A 10,649-nucleotide genomic window follows, 5' to 3' on the forward strand; every position below is an offset into this window, starting at 1 on the left:
AGTCCAGGAGGGTGGTAGAGCAGAGGGATTGAGGGATGGAGGGCCAGGCCCATGCAGGGGAACAGGACCTGAATCATGACGTGGAGCGTGGGACACTGGAGGTCCTGGGCCGTGGATCAGACCCCGAGGAGGATGGAACCATAGCGGTGCAGACCTTACAGCCTAAAACTAGAAATCATTAGAAAGGCCTAAGGCTTTATAATAAAGTATGCCTATTCAATTATGATAAACATTTTCAGTGTTAAATTTTATTATTAAATCTTATGATTCCATAGAGAAAGAGAGGAGAACACTGGAGAAAAATGTATGGATCAGCATATGTTTCCTTCAGAGATAAGTATATATTTTTACCAAAAATATGATGTTGTGAGCATTAGTGAGAACACACATAATGTAATGTCTGTTTCATTTGTACACCGTGCCAGAGGGCGTCCTCATGCAGAAACTACACTCACAGAAATAATAGAACTTTTTTTTTATTTTTTTTTTACTTTAATAAGAACAAAACATATTATACAACAACTGTACGTGTATCCCTACATGTCAGGGGTGATACAGATATATGAGAAAATACAATAAATAAATGAAGAAATAAAATAGAGTCAGAAAGGCCGGTAATGCTTTAGATTACAGCCCACAATTTATAGTGTAAGGAAACCAAAATTCACAGCGTACCTTTTTATAATAATAATGTACCTATGCAGATACGTATAAGAGAACAATATGCACAGTTGAAGGAATAAAGAGATAACAACCTGGGAAATGAACATTTGTTGTATAAAACACTTTTGGATTTGGCTTATTTGATGGTGTATGTGTTTTTTTTTTTGGTACTTGTACAAATCTTCCAACAAGTATTGTTGTGTTTTTTTGATTTGTAGAGTATAAATATGGATGTGGACAGTACTGTTACTGATGTTAATGCTGTGAACAATGTGACTACAGATAACTCATGCACACCTGTAAATGTCCAAGATCATGTTGAACAGTCAGAGGTGGATTTTACAGCAGGCCCGTTTGTGACCAGGTGCAATCCTACTGCTGAAATAACATCCATGCTTAGCTCAGTTTGATGATGATGATGATGATGAAGGGAGTTGTATTTTAAATGTTAGAATGGTACAAACAATGCAAGCAGACGTAGCACAGGTAAAAGTGGATTTATTGGCTCTCATTCAAAAAGTACAAAGTCTAGAGCATGATTTCAGACAGTCAATGGACAGTACATTGAATCGGGAGACCAGTTTCAGGCAGGCCATGGACGCTAGCTTGGCTGGGTTGGAGGACTTTCCCCATTGGAAAAATTAGAAAGGCCCGTAATAGATTGTTTTCTTAGGAGAGATGCTAAATGGGAAAGTCAAATGAAAAAAATAAAACTCACAAGTACTCCCACTCCCACAAGTCCAACTCATAGAGCTCAAAATACTACCTATGGCATTACTCCTGCTGTGCATACTCACCCACCTAATGTGCTTACCTCCGCAATCATGACTGGTTCATCCTCATTCTGTGCTCGGCCTTCTGTCCACCTAGAGTTCCCCACTTTTAGCGACCCCTGCGAGACAGCGGAGGTGCTCAACTTCATCGAGCAGTGTGAGAGATCAGGCCTCTCCCCAGCCTCAAGCTCACTGGAACACTGAGTATAGTCCTGAGGAGAAGTTATCAGACTAGCAATCCTTCAAAAAAACATTTGTGGCGATTACCTCTCAGAAGTGCAGGGGAATCTAAAGATGTTGGTTTAGCAGCCACGACAATGCCTGAGGGACTTCGCTTATATACTACCGGGCCCTCTGTTTAAAGGTGCCATAGAATGCATTTTAAATTGTTCTCTGATATTTACACAGAAGGTATGTAGCTTAGGTAAGGGCAAAAATGATCCAGAAACGGTTTTACATGTGCATTTACAACCCTAGGATTTCTCCCTAGAATGAAGTGGTCTGTTATTGACTTGTTTGGAAGGGTCATGAATAACAATTTGAGCTCTGCTCTGATTGGCTGTTTCACAGTGCGGCTCATTTCAGTAGCTCACACAGCAGGAAGGAATATATTTCAATACTTTATCTCGCAGTTATATCGTCGGGTAATTATACTGGGAGCCGCTATTAATATGCTGGGCATTGAAACTGCTTTCAAATGCACGATCGCTTTTTACTTTCGCTTTCGAGATTCGCAATCGCACAAACTCTGTCTATGCTATGAAGCAGCAGTACTTACCACACATTTCACAAGATCAGATGCTTGTCAGTGGTTCTCAGGATCTGTTAATCAATCGCCATCATCCTCAGCCATCTCTCCTTACTCTGTTTATGTGGTAAGTGAAATCTTATGTACTATAATGTAACAGGCTACCGCTAGCAAGGAGCTAACCATGTCCCTTTAGTGGCTCGCATTATTTTAGAAGAAAGCGTTATTTGCTTTCCGTGCCTTTCTGAATACAGACACCAACCCATCCCTGCACTTCACATCCCCTGCACAGCCTGGAACAGAACATTTATTTCCATGATCTGCCATTTTCGCTGTTGTCCTCGCTTGTTTCTTCACAATACCTGCAGAACTTCTGATGATGCGGCTGGCCTAGAACATGGGCGGGTATATGCAAATGTTGGGGGCGTAACTATTAGTGATCCCGACTGTAACATCACAGTCTGTGTTCTGTTCTGATTCGCCTATTTTTCAGTGGTCTTTTTCTATTCACGAGATTTACATAAGGAGGAGGAAACTATGGTGTTTGAGGCTCACGGTGTGTCATTTTCATGTACAGAACTCTTATTATTCAACTATGCCAAGGTAAATACAGTTTTCCATTCTATGGCACCTTTAAAGTGGAAGCCTGAAATCTCAGAGGAGGAATTGGTGAACCGCATCCTGAGCAGCTGGTGAAAGTTGGGTCAATGGTGGAAAAGGATTGCATGGGAACAAAGGACTACTGGCAAAAAGTCGGTACCCAGGGTAGCAAAGACAAGAACAAGAAGTCTGCAGAGCGTACCAACAACAAAAACCTGGCTGGAGTAACCCTGGCACAAACCCATCCAGTCACATCTCTCCTTGTCGTTCCTGAACACGTCTCAGGTATGTAACATAAAAGCTATTTTATAACTCTATGGATATGTTAATACCGGTGATCTGAGTGAGTGCTGATTGTTTCCTTTGGTATATTTCAGTGGTATATTCAGTGGTATATTCAGATTTCTCTTGAACTGACCTGAAGTTAGTTTCAAATGGTGTCTTCTTACTCTATCCAATTTAAAACTAACTTCACCACGGTCCTGAACGGTCAACACCGAAGGAAAAGGTAAACTGCGCGGCATCAGCTGTAACACCGCTGGATTATTTCAGACACTGATTTGCTGTTGATTATATCTAAACGTCATCTCCTCGGCTCGCCTCTACAAAATTGGAACCTCGACGGAGGTGATACGGAAAAAGGTAACGTTACCACATGCAAAACCACCACAATGACGACAGCTCAAATAATGTTAGCATCATTAACATTAGCCTGTAGACTGTAAAAATAAGCATTAGCCCGGTCAGCTTCCTTAGCTCAGGTTATTATTGCATTTCACGTGCTGCCGGACAGGCTATTGTAATGTTATTATAACTTCTGTTTTACTGTCTTTTAATCGGGTGTCTTGAAGTTATGATTTGCACACTAGTATGATTGGCAACAGTAACGTAGTTTGTAGATGTTATGGTCACTGCATGAACACAAGAAAATATCAGTTGAAATATGGGCTTTAATTAAACGTCAGTGCTGGTATCTTCATTTAATTCTGTAAATTAGCATAACTGTGAGCTAAGCTAAATATATTTATTGTGTAATTGGTAATACATTTTGTAATGTTTATACGTTTTTTTTATTCCCGAGCCCAGTGGTTCCCAAACCTGTTCTGGAGGACCCCCTGCCCTGCATATTTTGTACATCTCCCTAATCAGACACCCAGTTTAGTTCCTGCAGTCTCTACTAATGAGCTGATGAGTGGAATCAGGTGTGTTAGATAAGGGAGACATACAAAAGGTGCAGGGCAGGTTTGAGAACCACTGCCCCAGCCTTCTGCCACAGCTGCTGATATCCAGAAAAAGACCCTACCCAGCACACCTCGCTTAATTCACCTATCAGTAAGCCCCTCCCCTCGAACGCAGACTAGCCAATGGCAGTGGAGTATCAGTTGCATGGGGAGCGGAACTCGGACATCTTTAGGTTTCAGCGCCATAGAGAAACGTTGGAAGATCCGAAGCTCGCATCGGTTTTATGGGGTTTATGCTTCAAAAATGGAAAAACGATGTGCCTGTGGTACTCGTAACACTGACTCCAGGTATCCTGAGAGGATGGGCAATATAATTAATTTTATTACGTTTCCTGAATCCAAACAAAACAGCAAAATGTCCCTAAGTATTCAAACCCAATACAAATGAAGACAAAAACGTAAATTTTCTGGTTGTCATACATTCATTAAGTTACAATTTTCATCTGCTCAAGCAGAACGTTAATGTTATCTTGTGCTTTAGCAAGGTATCTCTGGCTAAAACTAGCTAACGTTAAAGTTAGTGAGTCCATGCTAACGTACAACCTAAATAGCGGACTGTTCTCGTGTCTTGTACAGTGTAGGTCAAAAACACATAAACGAAGGTCTACATTTCAGTGTCTCTCCATATTAAACTGGTTAAATGTACATTAATTTAATCGTACCCTGTGATACATGAACAGTGTTGATGCTGCATGTTGTCATCCGACCGTAATAAGAGACTTCTCCCGCTTGCATTGTGATCTGTAAACCCTCGCTTCGAGTTACTATTTATTTGAAAATATTTTATAAATCCCTCCATGGAATATTTAATTCCCATTTGGTGGCCTTCTGTGTCCAAAATTGTGCAAAAACATTGTGGGACAAGGTTTTCACTGCAGCTGTCATTGTAAGACAGTGAGCAACTCCCTTTGTTTGTCCGAGGGAGCAACAGTAACTAAGGGGGGGGGCTTACCGACAGGTCAATCGTGCAAGGTATATTCTTCCCTTATTTTGTTAAGGTTTATTACAGGGCTTAAGTTTTTTTTGCACTGTACCGGAATTCTGGTGCATGGCCATTTTAGATTAAAAAAATTATTATGAGGTGAAATCAAAGTATTGAGTAAAATAAAGTATTGAGACTGTGACTATAAAAAGCTAAAATATACCTGATTTAATTTTGGCCACTATCCCCTTTGAAGTAGTCTCCTTGTGATACACAGCTCCCAGTGCTTCTGCTTCAGAGGATTTAAGAGGATCTAAGCATATCCAGCGTGCTCCAATGTGACAACGCACACGCTCACAGCGCATGGAAAACGTGCAAGTTTTCAAAAATGAAAACTGGGTCACCGTTTTGACAGTAGAGGAGATCCAAAACACGTCTGTTTAAGCTGCATAGGCTTAAATAGCGAGGCTTCCAGGGAGCGTTCCAACCAAGCCAGGAGCACTGAGAACTGTGTATCACTGCACAAGGAGACTACTTTGAAGGGGAGAGCAGCCACATTTAAATTGGGTACATTTTTTGTTTTTATTGCACCCTGAACAGATTTCAGGCACAGAAAGTTTCCTTGCTTTAAGCCCTGTTAATAGTTGTTACATAGAAGAAAGGAAAGACTGTAATTCAACATAAGCCTAGTCTAAATTAGCAAAAACATACCATAACTTTGTCTCCCAGCCGATAAAATTGGTACTTTCGCCCATTGTGCCAACACCGCCACTCGTGCGTGTTTATGTGTTTATGTAGTGCAGCTTTCTAGTGCTCTTTTAGTTATCATATTGAGTTAATGCATTTCAGGAGAGACACTAAGCGCAGATAAGTGGATGATGTCCATGGAAAGAACGATTGTGATGGGGCCCCATAACAATCTTTGGTTTCACTTTATTTTGATGGTCCCTTTAACACATTCTATTGACTATATATGAATAATGTTGCGCCTACATTTCTACTGACTCTCATTAGAGTGTTAGTAGTGTATTAGTTGACTGGTAGGGTTAGGGTTAGATTAGGGTTTCTTGCAAAGTTACTTATAGTCAGTAGAATATCTGTTGGGAGACCAACACAATAAGGAGTTAGTAGATATGAAGCAGACAGTCTACTAATACTCTTATGAGAGTTTGTTGACTTGTAGTTGCAACATTACTTAGTGTCAACAGAATGTTCAAAAGGGACCATCAAAATAAAGTGTTACCCAATCTTTTGAATGGAGTGGCAGCGACCTTCGCTGCTTGCTATGTGTTCAACTTGCAGTCTCCTAAAGAGGCCTCAAGCACTCTTGAATTTGTCCAAAGGTATGTTTAAACTGTTCACACACTAATAAAGAAAATAGATCTATCATTCTCATATGGAACGTCCCATGAATCTCTTTCTTTTTGTTCAGTATTGTTAGGCTCTATGATATACTCTATGCATTGATGTCAAAAGACAGGCTTCCATCCAATTCATTTGCATCTTTTAAGCGCATTCGTAAAAAACTTGGCAAAAAAACCCTGTAATTGGAGCTCTGTCCATCAGCTCTGTTATGTGAATTAGAAATGGACAGGAGAGGAGTCGTGAACAGCTGTGGGATCAAAACCTTAGTAAGGGGCATCTTAAACCTGATAGAATTGCAACAAATGCGAATTTATGTATAAGGTATATTTACTTGCTGTTGGATTATTTATAACATTCATGAGCAAACAGAGGTTATTTGGTAGAGTTGAGTTTGTATGCAAATAATTGTCAATACCCCAAATTACGAGAATATGAACCAGGTGTACTGCTTATTTTAGTGATAAGTAACTTTTAATTTGTGGTGTAGTGATCACAAAACTCACAGTTTATAATAAATAATAAAATTCAAACTTTATTAAAGACAAGTACACTAATACAAGTGAAGTGATAATAAAATAAGAACAAATGAAGACATCGGATGCAAAAACCGAAATGATCAGGCTCTTATGTTTAAGTTCAGTTATTTCACTGTAATGGCAATGAAAATGACCTATAATAAAAATGATCATTTTTTAAAAGAAAATTTCAGATAAACAGATTTTGACATGTGTGATAAAATGATGAGACAAATAAAATTTTTGTGTGAACTATGCCTTTAAATGTTGCCCTGTGCCCTTGTTTACACAGAAATCATTTATGATAGAATATTATATCCGATACCATTATCGTACGTCCTGAAAAATTGTTAAAATGGAGATGACTGCTTATTTATTCCAAGTGCTTAAATATGGAATTTAATCTAACTTTAATGCTTTTTATGTGTTTTACAGGAAGCTTGAAAAAATATATATTACAAACCAAATTACCAGAAATGAGGCAGAAAAGTCAGCGTCAAAGTGGCTCATCGGTGACGGGAGGAAACCGTTCTGCGAAGTCACGTAGTGGAGAGCAAGATAGGTAAGCCTTAAGATATTCTTGATTATTAAATGGAAATACAATCTTTAAAAAGACAAGAATTATCTGTTTTAACTGAAAAAGTGGCACAGTGGTTGATTAATTGTTGTCTTTTCAAAGGGCCATTGGGAGAGCGAGGACAGAGGAGTGAGGAGCTGCACGGTTGCTTTGTTTGTGAAATAATGTATTTTAGAGTTTTCAGATATGCGTATACAAACGATACAAGTTATTCCAAATAATGTTTGTCAAGAGCTTCACTTAATTTTTTTTTAAGATGCTTATGTTTTATAAAAATCACAAGTTATAATGGTCATGTTCAAAATATTCCAACGAAACCTTGCTTAAAGCATGCAGAATACAAGTTATGAAGCTTTTACAAGAAAACGTTTTTCAGAAGCTTAAAATTTACTTTTTATTTTATATATATATATATAGCTGAAGAAACGCCCTTCTGTCAGGTTTGGACCAGTATACAGGTGCTGGTCATATAATTAGAATATCATCAAAAAGTTGATTTATTTCACTAATTCCATTCAAAAAGTGAAACTTGTATATTATATTCATTCATTGCACACAGACTGATATATTTCAAATGCATCTGAAAAGAGGACTTTGGACCACTGAGCAAAAGTCCAGTTCTTTTTCTCCACAGCGCAGATAAGATGCTTCTGATGTTGTCTCTGGTTCAGAAGTGGCTTGGTAGCCCTTTTCCTGAAGACGTCTGAGCGTGGTGACTCTTGATGCACTGACTCCAGCTTCAGTTCTCTCCTTGTGAAGCTCTCCCAAGTGTTTGAATCAGCTTTGCTTGACTGTATTCTCAAGCTTGCTGTCATCCCTGTTGCTTGTGCACCTTTTCCTACCCAAATTCTTCCTTCCAGTCAACTTTGCATTTAATATGCTTTGATACAGCACTCTGTAAACAGCCACACCTTTCATTAATGACCCTCTGTGACTTACCCTCTTTGTGGAGGGTGTCAATGTTCGTCTTCTGGATCATTGCCAAGTCAGCAGTCTTCCCCATTATTGTGGTTTCAAAGAACAAGAGATACCCAGAATTTATACTGTAGGGATGGTCATTTATTCAAACTCAAATGTAAATATTCTAATATTTTGAGATACTGATTTTTGACTTTCATGAGCTGTAAGCTCTAATCATCAAAATTAAAAGAAATAAACATTTGAAATATATCAGTCTGTGTGTAATGAATGAATATAATATACAAGTTTCACTTTTTGAATGGAATTAGTGAAATAAATAAACTTTTTGATGATATTCTAATTATATGACCAGCACCTGTATACTCTGATTTCTTCAGATGTTTAGAACAAAGATAAGCAGCATTTCACTATTTGAAAGTCTTCTCAGCAAGATTGACAGTGATGTGAGTATTTTAGTTTTGTGATTGTTGAAATTAAAACGTTGTTGTTTGTTTTGTTTTTTAAGTTGTTTGGGTTTGTAGTAGGGATTCGCTTGTGCATCTGCAAAAAAAGATTAACGATGCGTTTATGTTTAATTACTTGCATTATGATTTATGTATAATTACTAGTGGATGCGCTACACTTTTATTGTTTAGAAAGTGACCAATAATATGTGACCATATTTTATATGTGGATGATTTCTCCTCTCGAAACTGTCTCGAGCGCGTTCTCATCACAACACTACGGAGACCCGAGGAAAAACTGGGATTAAAGTCCAAAACCTGACTTGAAATAACCTAACAAAACAATCGGGGCTAAAGCGGTTATAAACAACAATGTAGGTTCACACAATCGAACTAATTTGTGCACGCTTATTCTTAAGCAGCCCTTAATGTCGATCATGGCTCATATCGATTCAGCATGACAAACAGCGAATATATTTGTGCTGTTTAATGCATTTGAGACGTTGTGTTTTCCTCAGTGTATAACTGACACGCCACAGGTATATTTTTCATCTGTAAATGTTAGAAAGTCATCCATTTTGCTGTCAGGAGTGGGCGAGGCTTACGTGAGTGCGCATGCGCGCTACACAGATGGAGCAGAATAGAATAATAGCGCAAGAGTTCAGAATACAATATAGATTCTGCTAAAATATTTGTTGTTGGACATTAAATGTGACACATAGAATTTTAATCCTACATATAAGTGTATTTTTATGATAGCAGTAACTGTAAATCAAATGTAAGCTGGCTAATACAGCCATACTAGCTCAAATGAGTTAAATGTGTGTTCCTCTTATCAGTTAAAATGTAGTCTGATTTCTATTATTTATTTTATTTTTTAATTCAGTGATTTTAACTTTTGATTTAGTGTTTTTAATGCTTTAAAGAGCCATTTTAGATTGCAAAGTTTTAATGTTCTAATAACCATAAAAGGTGCAGCTGTCATAAATTCAGAGAGAAAGGCTGCATGGCTACTGCTGATCAACTAAATGCGCAAGTAGCAACTATGTTAAAATGTCATTGGCCTACATTTTGGGCACAATACATTAAATACAGTTGGTTGTAGCCTATTTTTTATTTATTTGATTATTTAAGGTATTTTCTGTATACTTTTATTTTTGGACTAATAATAAAGTCAACTAATTGTATGTGAGAGAGTCAGTGGTAATAGCAATGCGTTCCTATTGGTCCGTGTTAGAGGAGCTCAGCTTAGCCGGACAGTTAGCCTGCTCCTGACCAGGGGTGCGTTTCCCAAAAGCATCGTTAGCCAACTATGGTCGCAAGTTCCGTCGTTACCAGCATAGTTCAACGATTCGGTGTTTCCCGAAACCATAGTTCAAACGAACGTTCGCAATCAGCATCACAAACTTGCGTGGTTGGAACTGCAGCTCTCGATCTGTGGTTAGAAGCATAGTTTCTTGTTAATAAGATATATGGGTTTAAATAAATATGTTATTGGGCACAACAAGCAAGCTAACATGCAGTACTATCTGTATCTTCCATTCTATCTAAATATAAAATGCATTTTAATTATGTATTTTTGTAAGTGCCATTTTTGAAAAGTGCGCATGTGCATAAATGCCTAAGGGAACCCCGGAGTGTGACGTAAGAGGGAACTCACGATGAATCAAACATCAAATAAAGCAAAATGACAGGGAACAAAAAATAGTAAATTAGTCAGTAGGTGCCATGTTCAATACAGCAGCATCTTAAGAGATCTTTAATCAGTTAAATAGCAGAAGTTATTCCTCCAACACATGCATGTGACGTCATTACCAATGGACCTATGTTGCTGAACCAATGTGGTTCAAACGACAGAGATGCGACCGTGTTCGGGAAACA

At 38.3% G+C, this 10,649-nt stretch overlaps 1 long non-coding RNA gene across 1 annotated transcript; it reads left to right on the top strand.

Annotated features, from left to right (window-relative positions):
* The first annotated feature begins 3,909 nt into the window (after nt 1-3,909).
* LOC131531625 (uncharacterized) lies at nt 3,910-7,596 on the top strand. Its single transcript, XR_009268744.1, has 3 exons — nt 3,910-4,116; nt 7,263-7,389; nt 7,507-7,596. It is a non-coding gene; the product is annotated as an uncharacterized LOC131531625 (long non-coding RNA).
* The last annotated feature ends 3,053 nt before the right edge of the window (nt 7,597-10,649 follow it).

The sequence above is a fragment of the Onychostoma macrolepis genome, chromosome 23 (assembly GCF_012432095.1).
Source record: "Onychostoma macrolepis isolate SWU-2019 chromosome 23, ASM1243209v1, whole genome shotgun sequence".
In the NCBI taxonomy this organism is placed as follows: domain Eukaryota; kingdom Metazoa; phylum Chordata; class Actinopteri; order Cypriniformes; family Cyprinidae; genus Onychostoma; species Onychostoma macrolepis.